General features: G+C 43.3%; 1 protein-coding gene across 5 annotated transcripts in view; it reads left to right on the forward strand.

Moving 5' to 3' along the window:
* The window catches only part of LOC121539158 (palmitoyltransferase ZDHHC14), a 111,419-nt gene that overhangs the window by 54,207 nt on the left and 31,104 nt on the right, over positions 1 to 26,108 (forward strand). The gene's annotated exons all lie outside the window — the stretch shown is intronic.

A 26,108-nucleotide genomic window follows, 5' to 3' on the forward strand; every position in this document is an offset into this window, starting at 1 on the left:
TCCATTGCTGTTGATTGCCGATAGATAGGCCTAGTGCACAGTTCTGATTCTGTATGACTGGTGGCTGACCTGCCTATACTGTGCCCCTCTCCTCTCTCTCCGTCCCTCGCTAGCTCGCTATGAAAGATGCAAGTGTTTGTGTTCTCGGAAGTGCAGCAACTAATCAGTCTCCTCCATCCCCAAAATACTGAATCCAATCTTGACACTCAAAAATGGGAGTTGACACCGGGAGTCGATGTGCAAGGAGTTGAGGAATCAATTATTTTGGAGTCGACTCTCCACCACTACGTCATCGTCGTTAACAGTTGGAAAAATGGCAGAGAAAGGCAAGCGACAGCAGCAAAGTCCTGTATGGCATTACAAAATCAGGAAATGTAAACATTGTGAGGTGGAAATTAAGGTACAGTAATGGGTAGTACAGGTGCAATGCTTAACCATCTGAAATGGACTCACCTTGAGACCCAAACACGTGGAATTTTATGAATTTTTAACAGTTTTAACAGAAAACCGATTTTAAAAAATGGCAGTTTAAACGTTATGAAAAATATTCCATTTGTCACATCCCTACTCCTTCCCACACGTGTCTCGCACACGTCCTTCTTTTCCTCCCTCTTCTTTCCCTGCCTCCTTCCCACCTTCTCTCATGTCCTCCCATATCTTTCACTGTCTCACCCCCTTCCCTCTCTCCTTCCACCCTCCCTCTCTCCCTGACCTCCATCTGCTATGCCTTGACCAGTGGTCATGTTGTTAGCTGTGTGACTGATGCCTCTCCCCCTCGGGGGTGGTGTGCCGGTTGGCCCCTGGCAGGTCACAGGTCATCATATCTCACTATGGAGCAAGCTTCTGACAGTCTGATGCCTCTTCTGCTGCTGTGGGCTGAGCCAGGAGGAACTCCCCTACTCCTCTGACATCTCCAGAGTCACAACTGTGTGAGAGAGATAAGAGAGCAGACACAAAGTCAAACCTCCTCGCTCTGCTCTCCATCTTTCATTGAGACCTCACCTTTGACACGAGACGTGATCAACTTTAAGACAATAAATACATTTGGAAGGGATAGGCCTATATCCTTTCTCTCACTGTTGATAGACTCATGTTCAGCAGCTTCTGGTGGAACCTAGCTACTGTACTTTCCTCCTGTGAATTTCTTATATGATAGTCTATATACATTAACTCCTTTATATACACTGAGTGTACAAAACATTAAGAACACCTGCTCTTTCCATAACATACTGACCAGTGAAAGCTATGATCCCTTATTGATGTCACTTGTTAAATCCACTTCAAACAGTGTAGATGAAGGGGAGGAGACAGGTTAAAGAAGGATTTTTAAACCTTGAGACAATTGATTGTGTATGTGTGCCATTCAGAGGGTGACAAAATATTTAGGTGCCAGTAGGTGCCAGGCGCACCGGTTTGTGTACTGCAACGCTGCTGGTTTTTTCACGCGCAACAGTTTCCTCCACCCAAAGGACATCCAGCCAACTTGACACAACTGTGGGAAGCATTGGAGTCAACATGGGCCAGCATCCCTGTGCAATGCTTTCGACACCTTGTAGAGTCCATGCTCCAACAAATTGAGGCTGTTCTGAGGGAAAAAGTGGGTGCAACTCAATATTAGGAAGGTGTTCTTAATGTTTTGTATACACAGTGTATTATGCTCTTATTCTGGGACTCTGATTCAGGAGTTGTTCTTCTGCCCTCTCTGACTGCCGGCCCTGTGATGTTTGTATTAATCTTGTTTGAAGACTTAAAAGCTTTGGGAGGGAGGGGAGGTAACACACTTGCTCCTCCTTCAGTTAATGTCAACATGTGTTTTTCTGTGTCAGTGTCTGTCTTGCATGTGTGGATAAGGGCTTGATGCTGAATGAATAATGACCACCTGGCATCAGAGGATGCACTCTGGATGAACTCTGCCCTGCATCTGCTGTGGGAACTTGTGAACCCATTACACCTCTTCAAAACTACATTTCCCATGATCTTTCAGCGCAGTGGCTCTGTCAGCGCTGTAGTCTATCCCAGGAGCACCTACCACTACCATTCCCATGTCTGCCATTGTCAGCGTCCAAACAAATTGCCTCATGCTCAGATTCAAGTGTATATCTGTATTGGTGTACCAAGCATTGATTTGCTGCTGGCTAGATCCAGCCAGAACTTTCTATTTACCTTTTCTTGATAGAAACCTCTGGATCCAGCTATTGCACAATGATGATTTTAGGAGCATGTTGGGCCACGCTATACCCATCCAGCCCAAGTACAGAGCATTCCTCAAGTTTGTTAGAGCTGCAGTCCTGACTAGTGCTACCCATACAACCACCTCAGGCCCTCGGGTTACTGGCTATAGCTCCTTTTTCAGGAATGCCAGGTTCAACCTACTGACAGAAAAAGGTCACTGGTTTTTCTGATAGTGAGGAGAGATGAAAAATCCCTGTTAAAGGTCCAATCAGCTATTTAAACAATAACAAAGCGCATTCACTGCCACTGTTTTGGTAAAAAGCTGAGGGATTGGGCTGGAGAAATGTAATCACTCTCAAATTCATAGACCGCTATGGATGCAAGGACTGACCATCCATGATATCAAAATGATAGTTTTGACTATGTTTTGAGGCTATACAGTGTTTGTTAACATTTACTTTGTTTGCAAACATTGGAGTAAAACAAGCTTATATTTTGGGTTCTGATGGGGTAGGACAGTTCAACTGAGATCATGAGGCATTTATAAGTTATATTCTTGAGTAAATATAAAATAATCAAAGAGTAAATGTAATTAATTTATAAGTCTAGAAATGGCTGTAGCAACTGCTGATTGCCCCTTTTTAAATGCCATCTCTCTGCGACTCTGGTTCTCGCTCTCCTCCCCCCTCCCTCCCTCCCTGTAATGCTCTAGGCATGGCTGGATGACATGCAGATGCATTAGAGCACATCTGTTAGCTCTTATCCTAATCCAGATCCTCTGCTCTGGACTCTCTCTCTGTTTCTTTGTTTTATCTCTCCGTCTTCACTCAATCTTTATATTTCTCGATCCATCTTTCCCCTCTATCTTTCTTTCTGTCACTATATTACATTAATCTCTGTCGTTCACCAACTCTTCCATCTCCCTTTCCATCAAACACACACACACACACACACGTACGTCAGGGCTCATTCCTCACATTTCCAGACTGTTGTACTGCTCCTGTCCCTCCTCAGCCAAGACAGCCATGCTGTCCTCTCCTCCAGTAGTGAAGCATCCTTACATAACCACACACACACTGACTGCAAGTCTCTGAGGAGGAGCAAGCCTCGTCTTCTCTCATTAGTGGAGCTCTCTCTCTCTCTCTTGATCTCTCTCTCTGTGCTTCACAGCATTATGAGAACATGTGTGTATGCAGTGTTGACATAACATGGTGTGTTATGTCTGCTCTTTTTCACTGGATTGATTAGCATTCCACAGCCCACTCTGCTGCTGGTATGAAATAGTCTCTTCCTTTACAGTGTATGGTGTTATAAAGCTGATGATGGTTTTTAACTGTCAGTGTTAACAGAGCTGTAACTGTGCCGAGACAGACTAGAGGCTCACTGTCATCATCTCCCTCCCTGCCTGGGTTAATATGTTGTGGGAAAATGCCAGAGTCTGGCAGCCAGTCTCTAAATGGGCTGATACAGCCACCACTCCAACTCAAATGTATGTGTGTGTTTTTATTTTTACAAGCTTACGTTGTCTAGCAGTGTTGATGTTTGAAACATACTCCCGGGCCTATGAAAGATAACGAGAAAACACAGTATCACACCCAAAAGCTGTTATTGTTCACCATATTTTGGTTATGTTTCTTTTAAGTTGATTTTGATCAGTTTGATTCCATTTGAAAGCTAGTGTTGTTGAAGGTAATGAGCCGTGGGTTCAAAGGACCAGGTCTGGTGTTGGGGTGAGTGAATGACTAAATATAGGCATATTGAGTCATGGATCTGGTTCCTCTGGAATAGTGGAGGGACTGGGTCACAGAGGGACAGAGAAAGAGAGCTATGCCCCCCTAGACATACAACAACACAACCAACAAAAACGGGTCACAACTCCTGCAGCTCTCTCGCACGCTGGGTATGTACATATTCCATGGTAGGCTTTGAGGGGACTCCTACGGTAGGTACACCTATAGCTCATCTCTTAGCAGTAGTACTGTAAACTACTTTATCACCGACCTCAACCCAGAGTCTCTCAGAGCGTTCAGTCAGCCCACTGACACCTCTATAAGATCACAGCAAAATCACAATCTACTTGAACGGAGCAATAATCAATCATGAGGCATCGAAGCCGAACAAACTGCTCACTATTAAGAAATGCTATAGCTTGAAGGAGGGTAGTGTAGAAACCTACCAAAAAACAATTGACCAAAAACAAATCCAATCCCTCCTAGACAATTTCCTGGACAAAATCTTTTCCTGCAATAGTGAATGTGTAAATTTAGCAGTAGGAAAGCCTGAACAATATATTTGAACTATCAGCTAATATATCAAATCTTAATTCCAGCAGAAAACCTAAGACAACTAACAATGAAAAATGGTTTGATTAAAAATGCAAAAACCTAAGAAATTGAGAAACCTATCCAATGCCTTCACTATAGTGAAACATGAACACAACACAGAAAAGCACTAAGAAAAAGGAAGAACAGCATGACAGAAAACAGCTCATTGATTTTGATGAATTCATAGAATCATATCACTTCTGGGAAATTAGAACACACTAAACAAACAACATGAAGAGTTATCTATCCAAAATGGAGATGTATTGATAAACCACTTCTCCAATCTTTTCGGCCATATAACAAAGAACCAAGAGCAAAAACATATACATGCTAATTTACAAAACCTAGAATCAGTTATTAAAGACTACCAGAACCCACTGGATTCTCCAATTACATTGGATGAGCTACAGGACAAAATACAAAGCCTGCAACCCAAAAAGGCCTGTGGTGTTGATGGTATACTAAACAAAATGATAAAATATACAGACCACACATTCAAATTTGCTATTCTTAAACTCTTAAACATTATCTTCAGCTCTGGCATCTTCCCTAATATTTGGAATCAAGGTCTGATCACCCCAATCCACAAAAGTGGAGACAAATTTGACCTCAATAATTAACGTGGAATATGCGTCAGCAGCAATCTTGGAAAAGTCCTCTGCAGTATCATCAACCGCAGACTCCAACATTTCCTCAGTGAAAACAATGTCCTGAGCAAATGTCAAATTGGCTTCTTACCTAAATACCGTACGACAAACCACATATACACCTTGTACACCCTTATTGACAAACAAACAAAACGCAAACTCTTCTCATGCTTTGTTGATTTCAAAAAAGCTTTTGACTCAATTTGGCTTGAGGGTCTGCTATACAAATTGATGGAAAGTGGTGTTGGGGTGAAAGCATATTACATTATATAATCAATGTACACGAAAAACAAGTGTGCAGTTAAAATGGGCAAGTATGTGTTGATAATCCTTTCTACCGCAGCTTTTTTGAAAGATAGAACGTTAGCCATCGAGAACTGCAAAAGTTTTGCTACTTTTCTCAACAACATTGATGCCCTGAATTTAGCAGGTGTTATCGACAAATCAGTTGTGATGGGCTACCTTCTGTACACGCCACGGTCAGTGTGAACCAGAGCGACTTGACACAATGCTGGCCAAACAATGTAGATACAAACAAAACAGAGTTAAATGGTTCCAGTCTGCCGTGAAGCGTTCATCCACGTATACGGGTAAGGGTCTAGCTACATTTTCAAATATTATGCGTTTCTAATTTTGTCAGAAAGTTGTTTTCATTGCAAGTTAAAGCGTACTGTTTGCTAGTTAGCAAACGTTAGCTTGCTGGCTCGCTAGCTAACGTTACATGTATGATCTGTGTAGTAATATTATTCGAATCAGAAACCCATTTGCTAGTTTTGCTAGTTATAGCCTAATGTTAGCTAACATTCAACCTACACTGAACAAAAATATAAATCAACATGTAAAGTGTTGGTCCTATGTTTCATGAGCTGAAACAAAAGATCCCAGAAATGTTCCATACACACAAAGCATATTTCTCACAAATTTGATTTACCTCCCTGTCAGTGAGCATTTCTCCTTTGTCAAGAGAATCCATCCACCTGACTGGTGTGGCATATCAAGAATCTGATTAAACAGCAAGATCATTACACAGGTGCACCCTGTGCTGGGGACAATAAAAGGACACTGCAGTTTTGTCACCCAACACAATGCCAGAGATGTCTCAAGTTTTGAGGGCGTGTACATTTGGCATGCTGACCTCAGGTACGTCCACCAGAGCTGTTGCCAGAGAATTGAATGTTCATTTCTCTACCATAATTTTTTTCAGTACGTCCAACCGGCCTCATAACCGCAGACAAACGTGTATGGCGTTGTGTGGTCGAGCGGTTTGCTGATGTCAACGTTGTGACTACAGTGCCCCGTGGTGTTGGTTATGGGGTGGCAGGTAGCTTAGTGGTTAAGAGCGTTGTGCCAGTAACCGAAAGGTCGCTGGTTCTAATCCCCGAGCCAACTAGGTGAAAAATCTGTCGATGTGCCCTTGAGCAAGGCACTTAACCCTAATTGCTCCTGTAAGTCGCTCTGGATAAGAGCGTCTGCTAAATAATGTAAAATGTAAATGAATGGGCAGGCATAAGCTACGAACAATGAACACAATTGCATTTTATCAATGGCAGTTTGAATGCACAGCGATACCGTGACGACATCCTGAGGCCCATTGTCATGCCATTAATCCACCGCCATCACCTCATGTTTCAGCATGGTAATGCACAGCCCCATGTTGCAAAGATCTGTACACAATTCCTGGAAGCTGAAAATGTCCCAGTTCTTCCATGGCCTGCATAATCACCAGACTTGGCACCCATTGAGCATGTTTTGAGATGCTCTGGATTGACGTGTACGACAGCGCGTTCCAGTTCCCGCCAATATCCAGCAACTTCGCACAGCCATTGAAGAGGAGTGGGACTGTCGGTTCATTGTTTAGCTACATGTCTAAACAAAAGACTACACTTTGCCAGATGACTACATGACCCATCAAGTTATACAGGTGTGTCTGGGGATGATTACGGCCATTAATTGTATTTCATGAACATGTGTACATGTATAGACAACAGTGACCAATCCACTTAGCTAGATGTGTCTGGGGGGGTGGTTATAGCATTTATTTCACATGACCCATCAATTTAGAAAAGTGTATCTGGGTAAGCGTCATATAAAATATTTGTATCTGGACACTTTCTGTTTTTGATATTTCTATTATGCAAGTAACCATTTCACTGTACCGTTTACACCTTTTGTATCCTGTGCATGTGACAAATAAACTTTGGTAAACACACACTATATCAAATAAAATCAGAGACGGTAATGTGAAGAACAACATGACTTGCACCAAAGTCAGATTAGGATATAGGCCAAGGACTAGATGGTGTATTTTTACTTGGAGTTTTTCCTTATTGCAGGCTACTACTTTTACCACTTTTAGTCTTGAAATCTTTGGTTCTTTACAATACTACTCACTCTGTTTAGCACATGGCCTCACGTGAATCCTTAAAGATATGGGTGGGGCTAAGACTTAAGAGGGTATGAACGATGCTGAATGGGTGTAGACAAAGAGGAGCTCTCCAGTAGGTGTACCAACACATTCAAGGGCCATTTTCTCAAGTTTATCAACTTTCAAAACAGAATTACTTTTCCATTGTTCCTCAACTGCAGTGTATGATATACCACTTTCTAGCTTGGAGTCTCTACTTTAATCCAATGTAAAAAACACAATTTCAAATGTTGCTACATAGGAGCGAATCCAGGTGGTGGGTCACATATATAAATGAATTGGCGAGGGCACTAGAACAGTCTGCAGCACCCGGCCTCACCCTACTGGACTCAGAAATCAAATGTCTACTGTTTGCTGATGATCTGGTGCTTCTTTCCCCAACTAAAGAGTGCCTATAGCAGCACCTAGATCTTCTGCACAGATTCTGTCAGACTTGGGCCTTGACAGTGAATCTCAGTAAGACAAAAATAATGGTGTTCCAAGAAAGGTCCAGTTTCCAGGACCACAAATACAAATTCCATCTAGACACCGTTGCCCTAGAGCACACAAAAAAAATATACCTACCTCGGCCTAAACATCAACAACACAGGTAACTTCCACAAGGCTGTGAACGATCTAAGAGACGAGGCAAGAAGGGCCTTCTATGCCATCAAAAGGAACATAAAACTCAACATCACAATTAGGATCTGGCTAAAAATACTTAAGTCAGTTATCGAACCCATTGCCCTCTATGGTTGTGAGTTCTGGGGTCCACTCACCAACCAAGAATTCACAAAATGGAACAAACACCCAATTGAGAGACTGCATGCTGAATTCTGCAAAAATATACTTGGTGTACAACGCAAAACCCCAAACAATGCATTATGACTATACCCGCTAGTTATCAAAATCCAGAATCAAAATCCAGAAAAGAGCTGTTAAATTCTACAGCCACCTAAAGGAAGTGATGCCCACACATGCCACCACAAGGCCCTCACCTACAGAGAGATTAACCTAGAGAAGAGTCCCCTCAGCCAGCTGGTCCCCAGGACCGAAACACATTTAGACCCAACCAAATTATAAAAAAGGTATAAGATAACTATTTGATACACTGAAAATAATCAACCAAAAAACAGAGCAACCAATAGCATTGCTATTGAGAGAGGCCGCCACAGGCAGACCTGGCTCTCAATAGAAGACAGGCTAAGTGCTCACTGAGCTACACTTCCTAACCTCCTGCCAAATGTATAACCACATTAGGGACACATTTCCCACAGATCACACAGACCCACAAATAATTTTAAAACAAATCAAACATTGATAAACTCCCATATCGGTTAGGTGAAATACCATGTGGAGCACAAACAACATTGTAAATACAACTTATTTATCTGTTTATTTTCCCTTTCATACTTCAACCATTTGCACGTTGTTACAACACTGTACATAGACAATAATAGAACATTTGAAATGTCGATATTCTTGTAAAACTTATGAGTGTAATGTTTACTGATTTTGTTTATTTTCCTCGTTTATTTCCCTTTTATTGTTTATTCCATTTGCTTTGACAATGTAAACATGTTTCCCATGTCAATAAAGCATTTTTTTATTGATTTGAAAGCGGGGTATTTCCCTGCCTCAGCGCCCTTCATGGTGTGGGAGGAGGAAGGAATTTAGCTTATAGTTTCTGCATGCTGTGTTCCACTTTGTTTATATTATGGCTCTGTGGTCAGTTGCAATTTGCAGAAGGAAACACGGCAAAGAAAGAATGAATTAAAGAGAGACAGATACTGAGGTCTTGGAAAGAGGAAAGAGATAGGGAGAGGGGGTGTGAGGGCTCCCTGTGTCCGTGTGAAGGGTGTCCTGCGGTGGCCAGCTGATAGGCGATAGAGGGTGATGTGATTATCAGGTCCCTGAAGTGCGATCTATCACACATTACACTCTGCTCTGTCAAGAACCATACACACACTCCACGGGGGAACAGCAATGCTGGGAGACAGGCCGTCAAAAGGTGAAATAGAATAAAGGAGGAAAACAAAATGTGATCCGTTGAACCTGTTCAAGGTAATGTGATAGAAACAGCCACATCAGCCATATATTTCATTTATTTATTTAACCATGCCAGTAAATTGAGAATCAGTCCTCAATAGCAATATATATATATACAGTGGGGAAAAAAAGTATTTAGTCAGCCACCAATTGTGCAAGTTCTCCCACTTAAAAGGATGAGAGAGGCCTGTAATTTTCATCATAGGTAAACGTCAACTATGACAGACAAATTGTGGAAAAAAATTCCAGAAAATCACATTGTAGGATTTTTAATGAATTTATTTGCAAATTATGGTGGAAAATAAGTATTTGGTCACCTACAAACAAGCAAGATTTCTGGCTCTCACAGACCTGTAACTTCTTCTTTAAGAGGCTCCTCTGTCCTCCACTCGTTACCTGTATTAATGGCACCTGTTTGAACTTGTTATCAGTATAAAAGACACCTGTCCACAACCTCAAACAGTCACACTCCAAACTCCACTATGGCCAAGACCAAAGAGCTGTCAAAGGACACCAGAAAACAAAAAGTAGACCTGCACCAGGCTGGGAAGACTGAATCTGCAATAGGTAAGCAGCTTGGTTTGAAGAAATCAACTGTGGGAGCAATTATTAGGAAATGGAAGACATACAAAACCACTGATAATCTCCCTCGATCTGGGGCTCCACGCAAGATCTCACCCCGTGGGGTCAAAATGATCACAAGAACGGTGAGCAAAAATCCCAGAACCACACGGGGGGACCTAGTGAATGACCTGCAGAGAGCTGGGACCAAAGTAACAAAGCCAACCATCAGTAACACACTACGCCGCCAGGGACTCAAATCCTGCAGTGCGAGACGTGTCCCCCCTGCTTAAGCCAGTACATGTCCAGGCCCGTCTGATTAAGTGCATTTGGATGATCCAGAAGAGGATTGGGAGAATGTCATATGGTCAGATGAAACCATCTTTTTGGTAAAAACTCAACTCGTCGTGTTTGGAGGACAAAGAATGCTGAGTTGCATCCAAAGAACACCATACCTACTGTGAAGCATGGGGTTGGAAACATCATGCTTTGGGGCTGTTTTTCTGCAAAGGGACCAGGACGACTGATCCGTGTAAAGGAAAGAATGAATGGGGCCATGTATCGTGAGATTTTGAGTGAAAACCTCCTTCCATCAGCAAGGGCATTGAAGATGAAACGTGGCTGGGTCTTTCAGCATGACAATGATCCCAAACACACCGCCCGGGCAACGAAGGAGTGGCTTCGTAAGAAGCATTTCAAGGTCCTGGAGTGGCCTAGCCAGTCTCCAGATCTCAACCCCATAGAACATCTTTGGAGGGAGTTGAAAGTCTGTGTTGCCCAGCGACAGCCCCAAAACATCAATGCTCTAGAGGAGATCTGCATGGAGGAATGGGCCAAAATACCAGCAACGTTGTGTGAAAACCTTGTGAAGACTTACAGAAAACGTTTGACCTGTGTCATTGGCAACAAAGGGTATATAACAAAGTATTGAGAAACTTTTGTTATTGGCCAAATACTTATTTTCCACCATCATATGCAATAAATTCATTAAAAATCCTACAATGTGATTTTCTGGATTTTTCTCATTTTGTCTGTCATAGTTGACGTGTACCTATGATGAAAATTACAGGCCTCTCTCGTCTTTTTTAAGTGGGAGAACTTGCACAATTAGTGGCTGACTAAATACTTTTTTCCCCCACTGTATATACAGTGGGAGAACAAGTATTTGATACACTGCCGATTTTGCAGGTTTTCCTACTTACAAAGCATGTAGAGGTCTGTAATTTTTATCATAGGTACACTTCAACTGTGAGACGGAATCTAAAACAAAAATCCACAAAATCACATTGTATGATTTTTAAGTAATTAATTGCATTTTATTGCATGACATAAGTATTTGATCACCTACCAACCAGTAAGAATTCCGGCTCTCACAGACCTGTTAATTTTTCTTTAAGAAGCCCTCCTGTTCTCCACTCATTACCTGTATTAACTGCACCTGTTTGAACTCGTTGCCTGTATAAAAGACACATGTCCACACACTCAATCAAACAGACTCCAACCTCTCCACAATGGCCAAGACCAGAGAGCTGTGTATAAGGACATCAGGGATAAAATTGTAGACCTGCACAAGGATGGGGCTCCATGCACCCTCGGTCTGGGGCTCCATGCAAGATCTCACCTCGTGGGGCATCAATGATCATGAGGAAGGTGAGGGATCAGCCCAGAACTACACGGCAGGACCTGGTCAATGACCTGAAGAGAGCTGGGACCACAGTCTCAAAGAAAACCATTAGTAACGCACTACGCCGTCATGGATTAAAATCCTGCAGCGCACGCAAGGTCCCCCTGCTCAAGCCAGCGCATGTCCAGGCCCGTCTGAAGTTTGCCAATGACCATCTGGATGATCCAGAGGAGGAATGGGAGAAGGTCATGTGGTCTGATGAGACAAAAATAGAGCTTTTTGGTCTAAACTCCACTTGCCGTGTTTGAAAGAAGAAGAAGGATGAGTACAACCCCAAGAACACCATCCCAACCGTGAAGCATGGAGGTGGAAACATCATTCTTTGGGGATGCTTTTCTGCAAAGGGGACAGGACGACTGTACCGTATTGAGGGGAGGATGGATGGGGCCATGTATCGCCAGATCTTGGCCAACAACCTCCTTCCCTCAGTAAGAGCATTGAAGATGGGTCGTGGCTGGGTCTTCCAGCATGACAACGACCCGAAACACACAGCCAGGGCAACTAAGGAGTGGCTCCGTAAGAAGCATCTCAAGGTCCTGGAGTGGCCTAGCCAGTCTCCAGACCTGAACCCAATAGAACATCTTTGGAGGGAGCTGAAAGTCCGTATTGCCCAGCGACAGCCCCGAAACCTGAAGGATCTGGAGAAGGTCTGTATGGAGGAGTGGACCAAAATCCCTGTTGCAGTGTGTGCAAACTTGGTCAAGACCTACAGAAAACATATGATCTCTGTAATTGCAAACAAAGGTTTCTGTACCAAATATTAAGTTCTGCTTTTCTGATGTATCAAATACTTATGTCATGCAATAAAATGCAAATGAATTACTTAAAAATCATACAATGTGATTTTCTGGATTTTTGTTTTAGATTCCGTCTCTCACAGTTGAAGTGTACCTATGATAAAAATTACAGACCTCTACATGCTTTGTAAGTAGGAAAACCTGCAAAATCGGCAGTGTATCAAATACTTGTTCTCCCCACTGTGTATATATATATATATATAAACATGGAAACAAGCATGGTAAATATGGTAAATACACTGAATAAAAATATAAATGCAACATGCAACTATGTCAAATATTTTACTGAGTTACAGCTCCCGAGTGGCGCAGCGGTCTAAGGCACTGCATCTCAATGCTTGAGACGTCACTACAGACCCCCTGGTTCGATTCCAGGCTGTATCACAACTGGCCGTGATTGGGAGTCCCATAGGGCGGCGCACAATTTGCCCAGCTTTGTCTGGGTTTGGCCGGTGTAGGCCGTCATTGTAAATAAGAATTTGTTCTTAACTGACTTGCCTAGTTAAATAAAGGAAAATAATATATATATATATATATATAAAGAAAATCAGTCAATTGAAATAAATTCATTAGGCCCTAATCTATGGATTTCACATGACTGGCAATACAGATATGCATCTGTTGGGCACAGATACATAAAAAAAAAGGTAGGGGCTTGGATCATAAAATCAGTCAGTATCTGGTGTGACCAGCACGTCTCCTTCGCATAGAGTTGATCAGGCTGTTGAATGGCTGTGCGAAGTTGCTGGATATTGGCGGGAATTGGAACACGCTATCGTACACATCGATCCAGAGCATCCCAAACATGCTCAATGGGTGACATGTCTGGTGAGTATACAGGCCATGGGAAGAACTGGGACATTTTCAGCTTCCAGGAATTGGGTACAAATCCTTGCGACATGGGGCCGTGCATTATCATGCTGAAACACGAGGTGATGGCGGCAGATGAATGGCACGACAATGGGCCATTCAGGATCTCGTCAGGGTATCTCTGTGCATTCAAATTGCCATCAATAAAATGCAATTGTGTTCGTTGCCCATACCATAACCCCACTGTCACCATGGGACACTCTGTTCACAACGATGACATCAGCAAATAACTCACCCACACGACGTCTGCCATCTGCCCGGTACAGTTGAAACCGGGATTCATCCGTGAAGAACACACATGCCAGTGGCCATCGAAGAGAGCATTTGCCCACTGAAGTTGGTTACGACGCCGTGCTGCAAGTCAGGTCAAGACCCTGGTGAGGACGACGAACACGCAGATGAGCTTCCCAGATGAGCTTCAGTTGTGCAAACCCCACAGTTTCATCAGCTGTCCAGGTGGCTGGTCTTTCACGATCCCGCAAGTGAAGAAGCCTGATATGGAGATCCTGGGCTGGCGTGGTTACATGTGGTCTGCGGTTGTGAGGCATGTTGGACGTACTGCCAAATTCTCTAAAACGACGTTGGATGCGGCTTATGGTAGAAAAATGAACATTGAATTCTGTCAATAGCTGCAGACATGCATGCCAATTGCACGCTCCCTCAAAACTTGAGACATCTGTGGCATGTTGTGACAAAACTGCACATTTTAGTGGCCTTTTATTGTCTCCAGCACAATGTGCACCTGTGTAATGAGCATGCTGTTTAATCAGCTTCTTGATATGCCACCTGTCAGGTGCATGGATTATCTTGGCAAAGGAGAAATGGTGACTAACAGGAATGTAAAGAAATTTGTGCACAACATTTGAGAGAAATAAGCTTTTCGTGCGTGTGGAACATTTCTGGGATCTTTTATTTCAGCTCATGAAACATGAGACCAACACTTTACGTTTATATTTTTGTTCAGTGTATAATGGATACTACAGCAGTATTGGCATAGTGTAGTGGCACTATATGACCTGGGCTGACTGTGGAACATTAAAACCATAGAATTAGGTATTAGAATATAAGAACGGACATGAACCTTCTTATGATTCCCAATCTTTTGGTTACTGTACCCCGAATAACATTTTGCTCTGTCCGGAGCACCCACAAAGTACCCCCTCATGTGCATTTTACCAGTAGGCCTATGGACTTATGAGTCTTTCCAAGTACCCCGTGTGGATAGCCCCAGGTTGGGAACTACTGTCTTAGTGTACCTGTGTGGTCCTCAAAATGATACCAACTTCTACTGATGATTGGCGTCATGGAGTGCACACTCTCCAATTAGTCTCCGGCTCAAGTGCTTGTGTTATGTTGTTTAGCTTATGTTGTTATCAGAGCGTGTGCTGTAAGTTCTTCCTTACTCCTTGGAAAGATGACAGTCAGTCAGGCTAAATTAGACAAGATCACATGGTGAAGTAATGTTTGACCGCAACTGAACTGGAGGTTATTTTATTCCCAGCACCCTCATTAATAAGTAATGGTGTTGTCTTCTATTCAAAGTGGTACAGGGCTCAAGTTCACCTCTGGTATTGATATGTTGTGAAACTACATACTGAATGGGACAGAACAAGGTGCCTCTTCAATGCTGCCCTATGTCTGGGATGCAGTGTGTCCAATTACAGGAAGTGTTGCGTTTTCTGTCCTGTTCTGTTCTGTCCTCAACTTTCTCTTGAGGAAAGGGCTCAGTGGATAAATCCTGCTGTGTAAATCAATGGGCACCTGTCCTGTCCCTGCTCTGTGTGTGACTGTGAACTGAGGAATAGCATTGTAACGGGAACTCTTCAGCACAGTCAGCCTCCGCTGTTATATTGATCACCACTGTTGTTACTGCAGCTCGTCTTTCCATGCATCATGTTCTGTCTGTCTGCCATGGTTAGCAGTGCAGGCCCTGGTCAGACGTGGCAACGCTGCAGAGACTGAGAGACTGGCATCCTCCAGGCGGAAGCATGCCAACTCCAAAGGCTCTCATTACCGGAACCAGGCAGGATATTTCTCTTCCCTTCCGGTCTCTTCTGCTGTGCGTGCCAGAGACCGAGTTATAGGCTAGCCAGTAAATGTCAGCGGATGTTTCTAAAGCCAATGGCCATGCTAAAGTCCTGCTCCTCTCCCTGCAGAGGAGATGGATACTGTGTGTATGATGGAGATTAATATGCTGAGGATGAGGATGCACTGACATTTAATGCTTTTATTGGGTGCAACCGGACACTATATGATTATTTAGAGGGTTTCCATCAATGCTGCTGAGATATCAAATAATCCATGCTTGTGATTGTTTGTGCGTGTGTATGTGCGTCTGAGTGCATGCTGTGTGTTGTTGAGAAACTGAAATGGTCCACCCATGCAGACAGTGTGGAGAAGATGACGCAACAGAGCCTCTTCAACCTCAGGAGGCTGAAGAAATTTGGCTTGGCACCTAAAACCCTCACAAACTTTTACAGATGCACAATTGAGAGCATCCTGTCGGGCTGTATCACCGCTTGGTACGGCAACTGCACCGCCCGCAACTGCAGGGCTCTCCAGAGGGTGGTGCGGTCTGCCGAACGCATTACCGGGGGCAAACCACCCACCCTCCAGGACACCTACAGCACCTGATGTCACAGGAAGGCCAAAAAGATAATCAAGGACATCAACCACCCGAGCCACTGCCTGTTCACCCCGTTATCATCCAGAAGGCAAGATCAGTACAGGTGCATCAAAGCTGGGACCGAGAGAATGAAAAACAACTTCTATCTCAAGGCCATCTGACTGTTAATTAGCCATCACTAGCAGTCTCTCAAATTAGAGGCTGCTGCTGCCTATTGAAATCACTGGCCACTTTAAGAAATGGAACACTAGTCACATTAATAATGTTTACATATCTTAAACTACTCATCTCATATGTATATACTGTATTCTATAAAATTCTACTGTATCTTAGTCCATATATGTATATATTCTTAAATTCCATTCCTTACATAGATTTGTGTGTATTGGGTATATGTTGTGAAATTGTTAGATATTACTGCACTATCGGAACTAGAAGCACAAGCATTTCGCTGCACCCGCAATAACATCTGCTAAACACGTGTATGTGACAAATAAAATGTGATTTGATTTGAAATGCATTCAAGCAGGCGGGCTCTACTTATAGTTCACAGCTCTCTTCTCCATCATTCTCCATCCTCCCACCCTTCTATCCCGCTATTCTCCTGCTGCCCACGCTGGCAGACAGACCATCCTCTTACAGGCAGAGTGGAGGAGAGCCAGAGCAGTGGAACCAGGGTCATAGTGTCACCGCTGTACTCTTGTCTGCCTGTCATACATGTCTTTAGTCTTCAGAGGATGCGCTCCAAATGTGGCGCAGTGGTCTAAGGCACTGCATCGCAGTGCTAACTGTGCCACTAGAGATCCTGGTTCGAATCCAGGCTCTGTCGCAGCCGGCCGCGACCGGGAGACTCATGGGCGGCGCACAATTGGCCCAGCGTCGTCCAGGGTAGGGGAGGGAATGGCCGGCAGGGATGTAGCTCAGTTGATAGAGCATGGCGTTTGCAACGCCAGGGTTGTGGGTTCGATTCCCACGGGGGGCCAGTATAAAAATATATGTATTCACTAACTGTAAGTCGCTCTGGATAAGAGCGTCTGCTAAATGACTAAAATGTAAATGTAAATGTAAATGGTTTCCTCCACATGTTGTGACTGGGCATGATTTGATTTCTACAGTGCTGTTTGTGTTTGACTGACACCCAGGTTTCTATCAAGATACAAGTTATACTAGAATATGGAATAGAAAACTCTCGATGACGAACCTCTTCTCTTTGCTCCTGCAAAATTTTGGCAACATTTTAGTTAGTATTTTGTGGCTAGATACGGTTCCAGAGTCTGATTGACTGATAGCTGCTCTGGTAGAGGAGGAGAGGGAGAGAGTTGAGTAACAGCCAAGAAAGACTGCCTCATTTACAGAGTGAGGACAGGGAACCTGTCTCACTGAACCAGAGTGAGGACATAGAACCTGTCTCACTGAACCAGAGTGAGGACATAGAACCTGTCTCACTGAACCAGAGTGAGGACATAGAACCTGTCTCACTGAACCAGAGTGAGGACATAGAACCTGTCTCACTGAACCAGAGTGAGGACATAGAACCTGTCTCACTGAACCAGAGTGAGGAACTGCTTGCCACACACACGGACTCAACACAAACTTTCTCAACAGCAAGACTGCCTCAAACCCTTACCGAATGAGTGGTAATCTCACTTAACATCTGATCAGCATAGCTCTAAAACACAGCCTGCGTTACTGTATTCCCCTACACTACTGTCACATTGATACTGGGGCTGGGAATTGGCAGGTACCTCACAATACCATATTATCATGATAGTTAGGTGCAGATATGTATTGCGTTTCTCACGATTCTATATGTTTCAATACTGCGATTTTATTACGATTTGATGTTCTAAACATATTGCTCACCATATGTCTGCTGCAGAGGGACAAGAGAGAGCCATGAGAAAATGAGTTTTGATCAGTAATGGAAATAAAACTGCTGAAAACATGTTTGCTCACTATTTAAAATGGAGAACAAGTTATAGGATGAAAAATACCATTTTGCGCAGGAACAGCCGACTAGAGCTAGCTAATGCTACCGATACTTGGAGTCAAAGTATTAATATTATATAATCCAAAAGAATATCACGATATGTAACTATCTATCCCCCCCCCCTCCCCCCCAACACTAATTGATACATTGGCTCCATTGTTTGAATCTGAACAATGGCCGGTTGGAGCAGAGTGTGAGAATGAAGTGGGTTCTAAAGCCCTCCGCTTGATCCGATCTGTTAGTGTAAGTGGGCTTGTGGAGCTCTTTACAGCCACCCTCCATTAATCCGTTGTAGCTCCTCTCTCCTCTCTAAGGCACTCTGAGGTTATTAACTCTCACAGGGAGAAGGGGAAAGAGCGAGAGGAGAGAGAGAGAGAGAGAGATGCTCAGGGAGAACAGGGAAGAGAGATGGAGAGAGTGAGAGGTGCTGATAAAGGTGTGTGTGAATGGTAGGAGCTCTCTGTCATCCACAGCAGTCTCTTTCCTCTCAGCTTCAGTGCGTTATGCAGAGGTAGGATATAGCAGTGTGTCACATTATCCACAGACTGACTTCCCCCATGGTGGAATGTGGATTCAGAATTCAACCAGGATTTCTTTTTAATTCACTGTCAGAATTCTCCAGTGTGCCGTTGCCAGGGGTTACCATGTGTTCTTTACATCATGTGGCTTCACACTTGATGTCTTCACACGTTGTCTGTACATCTCCATATGTGCTAACATCAAACAGTATGTTCATAATGTCCTTGTAATGGAAGGAGAAGTCTGACTGCTTAGGTAGGAAGCAGTGGCGAGCCGTCATTCAGGGCTTTTGAGCCCCACATTTTTGTGTGTGGTGTGTATGTATGTATATTTATATGTTTGTGTGTATACAGTGGGGGAAAAAAGTATTTAGTCAGCCACCAATTGTGCAAGTTCTCCCACTTAAAAAGATGAGAGAGGCCTGTAATTTTCATCATAGGTACACGTCAACTATGACAGACAAAATGAGAAAAAAAAATCTAGAAAATCACATTGTAGGATTTTTAATGAATTTATTTGCAAATTATGGTGGAAAATAAGTATTTGGTCAATAACAAGTTTCTCAATACTTTGTTATATACCCTTTGTTGGCAATGACACAGGTCAAACGTTTTCTGTAAGTCTTCACAAGGTTTTCACACACTGTTGCTGGTATTTTGGCCCATTCCTCCATGCAGATCTCCTCTAGAGCAGTGATGTTTTGGGGCTGTCGCTGGGCAACACAGACTTTCAACTCCCTCCAAAGATTTTCTATGGGGTTGAGATCTAGAGACTGGCTAGGCCACTCCAGGACCTTTTGAAATGCTTCTTACGAAGCCACTCCTTCGTTGCCCGGGCGGTGTGTTTGGGATCATTGTCATGCTGAAAGACCCAGCCACGTTTCATCTTCAATGCCCTTGCTGATGGAAGGAGGTTTTCACTCAAAATCTCACGATACATGGCCCCATTCATTCTTTCCTTTACACGGATCAGTCGTCCTGGTCACTTTGCAGAAAAACAGCCCCAAAGCATGATGTTTCCACCCCCATGCTTCACAGTAGGTATGGTGTTCTTTGGATGCAATTCAGCATTCTTTGTCCTCCAAACACGACGAGTTGAGTTTTTACCAAAAAGTTCTATTTTGGTTTCATCTGACCATATGACATTCTCCCAATCCTCTTCTGGATCATCCAAATGCACTCTAGCAAACTTCAGACGGGCCTGGACATGTACTGGCTTAAGCAGGGGGACACGTCTGGCACTGCAGGATTTGAGTCCCTGGCGGCGTAGTGTGTTACTGATGGTAGGCTTTGTTACTTTGGTCCTAGCTCTCTGCAGGTCATTCACTAGGTCCCCCCGTGTGGTTCTGGGATTTTTGCTCACCGTTCTTGTGATAATTTTGACCCCACGGGGTGAGATCTTGCGTGGAGCCCCAGATCGAGGGAGATTATCAGTGGTCTTGTATGTCTTCCATTTCCTAATAATTGCTCCCACAGTTGATTTCTTCAAACCAAGCTGCTTACCTATTGCAGATTCAGTCTTCCCAGCCTGGTGCAGGTCTACAATTTTGTTTCTGGTGTCCTTTGACAGCTCTTTGGTCTTGGCCATAGTGGAGTTTGGAGTGTGACTGTTTGAGGTTGTGGACAGGTGTCTTTTATACTGATAACAAGTTCAAACAGGTGCCATTAATACAGGTAACGAGTGGAGGACAGAGGAGCCTCTTAAAGAAGAAGTTACAGGTCTGTGAGAGCCAGAAAATCTTGCTTGTTTGTAGGTGACCAAATACTTATTTTCCACCATAATTTGCAAATAAATTCATTACAAATCCTACAATGTGATTTTCTGGATTTTTTTTCTCAATTTGTCTGTCATAGTTGACGGACAAATTGTATGTGAGCGGTTAGGTCCTTGTTACAGTTGGTATTCAGGCTGCTTGCATCATCATATAAAAATGCACTGTCGCGCCCCCCTAAACACACCCACTTGCATGATATTTTTTGGGGGGAATGAGAGGGTTTGGGGTGTGCCCAGTATAGTTTATTAATTAGCGTATGTTTTGATAATCATATTAATTAGCTGAACAACCATATTGAATTGATTGTTACTATCTCTGTCTCTCACCCCTCCCTATCCAGTGTGTACGTCGATGAACTCTGTACTCGCAGAATGTTACTGCCAGGTCCACACCATGGCTACTGACTCTCATCCCATTCCCACTCCATTACCCAATTACTACAGTAAGCTGGAACCATACTATGCTGTTTCCACCCGAGCACCAGCACCACCGTATCAGTACACATAGGCCTACCTTTATTACACACCACACAGTGGCCCTGGTTGAATAGGGAATACTTTAACTGTGCACTATCCCTAACCCCTGCGTAAGGATTTCTTTAATCTGACAGACTTGGATAGGTCTCCACCATAATACTTTCACCAATCCTGTAACTTGAGATCAGTTAGGCTGTAGGTCTATAATGTTGAGAAAGGGAAGGAGGAGGAATATAGGCCTAAAAGTAATGTCCTCTGAGAGGAGTTGGAAGAGAAGCGAGGTGTTCTTCTGGCTAAAGCCTAGATTGATGGTCTCTGTGGGCTAGACACTCCCTTTCCCTTACCCCTCGTCACGTCCTTAAACCCGATACTCTTCTCTGGGAAGTTCCCCAGAAATGTACTGAACTGAAAAATCCTTCACAGTTTTTCATTGGTAAAACTAAGCAAAACAGGGTGGAATGGAATATCAGAAAGCTCACTGAACCCTTTAGGACAGACTGTCATCTTGGGGCTGAGTAATGGTTTCAAAACAGTCCAGAAAGAAACCCTTTTGCACAAAAATAACTCAGCCCTACTTTACAGAGCTGTATTTCCACTTCAGTAAAGTTAATCTTGTTTAATTGTATTCCTTTTTGAACTGTAATCGCTAAAAGCACATCTTATCCTTTTAATGTTACAATGGCGGTTGGATATTAGTGGTTGACACGCACGCACACACACAGCAATCTGTGGCCCAGAGTTACGAGGGGAAGTAGCAAGGGTGTGTTCCTGCGGCGATAGGAAGTGAGTGTTTGTGAGAGTGTGTGTGTGTCATAGTAAATGCTCAGCGTTATCACCATTAGGAAACCTGCTCTTTGTTACCCACTGAAGAGGAAAGTTTCCTTCAACTAACAGTTTAAATGCCTGCCGAAGCCTCTATCCAGGACAGGAGTTATGTTATGCAACCAGCACACATACCACACACACACCATTTTAATAAAACCCACCTTACATAATATTTTTCTCCAGTTCGATAGCCTATTTCTGCATTTTAATGTGTATTCACTCCCTTTATGTCCAGCCAGTGAAGGCTTCCTCTGGGAGATGGTTTCCTGTCTCTCTGGTCTCTCTCAGAGTTTTTGTTGGCCTGTCTTGAGGATTATGATTAGTCCTCCTGACGGGGAGATAGAAGGGCTCTGATGAGGTCTTCTGGATGTGGCCGCATGGCCCATGAATAGAGCTGCTGCTTCTAATGCTGCTGCTGGGATATTAATTACAGCCAGTTGAATTTACCCAATGGGACCAGACAAAGGGAGAAAGGAAACCATAAGTGCAATTAGTGGCCTGGGTTGGCCTCTGCTGTTACCGAAGGCCCCTGTCTACTGTTTGCCTCTGCATACTGGACACACACACACACTCTCTCTCTCTCACAGACCACTGTACAGTATGCCTGTATCTGAGAGGCAGAGTGAGTGCTTACTCAGGGATAGTGTGTCTGGCTGTGCTCTCCTAGTCCCCCTGTGCGGCTCATGGGCCTCATTACCTCTCGTCATGCAGACGTACAGGAACCAACAGCATCTGCCTGGGAAGTCCTGTCTGTCCTGTACAGAGGATGGATGCTCCTCAATAGTAATAAATAACAGAGCTTCTTCTCCTTGTCCCCTTTCTCATATCTGCAGTGATGTAAATGGCACATTCATGTGAAGTCTCCTTTAAAGCAGCCTCTAATGTGATTATTTAAAATTGACGCCAACTGCTCTAAGGGCACACAACTCCAGGGCTTGTCAAGATAAAATGGGGTCTGGAATGTTTGGCTGGTTATTCATATTTTGCTCCCCAGGGGTGTGAAAGTAATGGGGGAAAATCGAGATCACAAATATCACTTATTATTATCCCATTACTTGTTTGTGATGTCGACTTGACTTTCAGAAATCAGAAGTAAGCACTTGTCTGTACAGGCTACCCTTCTCTTTGTTCATAGTTTAAGTCCAGAGTCTTTCTTGAATAAAGGGGTCTTATTAAACCTGCGGTCAGTGTTCTTTTGTGTTGTCTGTGAGTGAAGGTCCATCTGCTAATGCCCTGTTCTCATCCTCTCCCCATCACCTCCCTATCCCTGCAGGATAGCAATTACATTCTCTTTATACCCCGTCGAGATGGGGCTGGCTGGATGCTTTGGCCGACATTGAATCCTCCTTCAGTCTCTGCCTCTCTGTGTGCTGGTTAAGCTGTACCACTGCCCTCCCTCATCAACCCCTTTTATCACTACCCTCCTCCTTCCAACTCCATCCTCTCTGTCTCGGACAGAAAAACTACTAGATCCAATCTGTGAAATATTAAATGTTCTGGCTAGGATCACACCTTATACAAACACTCCCAGTCAGCAGAAAAGCTAATTTGACATCCCGTTTCCTCCTGGAGGTGTCTGAAGTGTGAACATAAACTAGAAGTTGTGGCTGAGAGCGGAGAAGGAGCACATCATTGGCTGATGTAGAGGCTTGTTTTCACAGAAATTTAGAGAAATTAGTTGGGATTCTTTCCTTGTAAAGGTGGTTCAACTTGTTTAGCCTACCTGCTGTCAGCAGATCTGGCTCCAAGTGATGCATGAGGATACAGGTGCCCTGGGCCCTATCCACAAAGCCTCTCAGAGTAGGAGTGTGGATCTAGGATCTGTCCATAATTATATTTATTATGATCTATGTAAAAGGCAAAACTGATCATAGATCAGCACAAACACACCCAGCACTGATCATAAATCAGCATGGCCTTTAACCTCACTAGCTATTGAGATCCAGACATTTAGAGCTTTCAGTATTTGCCTGGGTGTGTTTGTGCGTTTAGATTTGATATTTTAGACAAGAGAGAGAGAAGTAGGTGAATGTTTATTTCACAGTCAATAGTACAATAGAAAAGGATTAGGCTACACTCAATGTTATTCCTCCTTTGTCTATTAATCGTTCAGCTTACAGTACATGTTGATACAGTTTTAGCTAGACAGTGCTTTACAGTTGATGCTGGTGGTTAGGGTTGGGAATTGCCAGGGACTTCACAAAATGATATTATCGCGATACTTAGGTGTCGATACGATATGTATTGTGATTAGATACTGCGGTTTTATTGCAATTTTGATGTTCCAAACCAGGGTTATTTCTGGCTCAAAAGTGGTGGGCGAGGCAGGGGACGTGGATTGGGGTTTGGCAATGAGCGCGGTCAGCCATCGGTTTTAAAGCTAATTTCCTTCAATTGTACACATTTTGCCATGCAGCTGAGAGAAAATGTTGCAGTTTTAACGCTAATTTCCTGCGATTCTACATATTATTCAATGGAGCTAAGAGAACATTTTGCAATTTTAAAGCCAGTTTCCTGCAATTCTATGCATTTTGCCACGGATAATGCTGTGGTCCTTTGCTCAAGCATAACAAAATGAATACCGCAAATTCATTGTTTTTGGAATTTTCAATTCTCCCTGACTTGTCTAGCTTTTATTTTGGTGATTGTTAGTTCTGAAAGATTATATTATAAAACATATATTTTTTACACCATTTGGACTAAGCGACCCGAAAAAGCGCTTAGGCGGCCTGCCCAAGGATTGCTCACTATATGTCTGCTGCAGAGAGACGAGAGCATGAGAAAATGAGTTTTCTCTGAAAACATTTTGGTTCACTATTTTTAAAAAGATGGAGAACAAGCTATAGGATAAAAATACTGGAATTTTGGCACAGGTACAGCCGACTAGCGCTAGCTAACGCTACCTACAGTAGCAAAAAAAGTCATATCTCTATAATATCGTCCAAAAATGCTATTACAGTATGTAACTGTATAGATTTTTTTTTTTTTTGGTGGTCTAGCTGAGTGAAATGAGTGAGTTATGTTTGTAAGAAGCAGCAGCAGTAGTCTGGGCTCCATGCCCAGTCAGTCCATGAACATTTCATTAGCTGTTCATCACAGACGGTGTCGTAGTGCTTGAAAGACATATAATGGAGAACTAGGGAGCTGTTTTAATGTATGTGAGGCTAGATGTGATTTTTATACAGTCATTATGCTGTGACGCTTCACATTTTAGAGGCGGCTTGATGGCCTTGAATGGCATTTATGGACATGATGTTTTCATAGACGTCAATACAATGAAAATAGAATAATGATGATGGGTCTCTATTGAGCACAGTACATTACAGTGTGTGTTACTGTTCTACGCAGTATGAATAGCATGCAGTTCAGTTCAGCAACATCACCTGACCTTTCTACTCTCTGTTGGAAGCTCTCTTTGACGGATTTAGAGTTGCTAATTCTCCTCCCACTCATTCACTCACCTCCTGGTTGACTATCTCTCGTTCTGTACACAGGAGGAGAGGAGAAGATGGAGGGAGTGCATTGATCACGTTGAACATGGGCTGAAAAGAGTGCTCCTGTTGAGTTGTGCACACACACCACTCCAGCTCGGCCACTGTGCTTAGAGGCACGCAATGATCCACCCACACACACACTTTCCCACACACACTCCCACACGAGAGAGGGCTACAGAAACAAGCATGGCAGTTATACCTTTTGTGCTTTTCAAATGATCATATAGGGTTCACTCACTGCTCTAGAATGTAGAGAAAAACGGGGCAATTCAAGAGGGAGCTATGAAATTAATGTCAAAACTTTGTTTTCTTTGCCCAATGTCATTATATATCACATAGAAATAATCATTAGATTGTTCTCTACAGTATTATAACCTTAATATACATTTGAAGTCGGAAGTTTACATACACTTAGGTTGGAGTCATTTAAAGCTAGTTTTTCAACCACTCCACAAATTTCTTGTTAACAAACTATCCTTGGGAGCAATATCCACATGCCTGAAGGTACCACGTTCATCTGTACAAACAATAGTACGGAAGTATGAACACCATGGGACCACGCAGCCGTCATACCGCTCAGGAAGGAGACGCGTTCTGTCTCCTAGAGATGAACGTATTTTGGTGCGAAAAGTGCAAATCAATCCCAGAACAACAGCAAAGGACCTTGTGAAGATGCTGGAGGAAACAGGTACGAAAGTATCTATATCCACAGTAAAACTAGTCCTATATCGACATAACCTGAAAGGCCGCTCAGCAAGGAAGAAACCACTGCTCCAAAACCGCCATAAAAAAGCCAGACTACGGTTTGCAACTGCACATGGGGACAAAGATCGTACTTTTTGGAGAAATGTCCTCTGGTCTGATGTAACAAAAATATAACTTTTTGGCCATAATGA

Source organism: Coregonus clupeaformis, chromosome 25 (genome assembly GCF_020615455.1).
Source record: "Coregonus clupeaformis isolate EN_2021a chromosome 25, ASM2061545v1, whole genome shotgun sequence".
Lineage (NCBI taxonomy): Eukaryota > Metazoa > Chordata > Actinopteri > Salmoniformes > Salmonidae > Coregonus > Coregonus clupeaformis.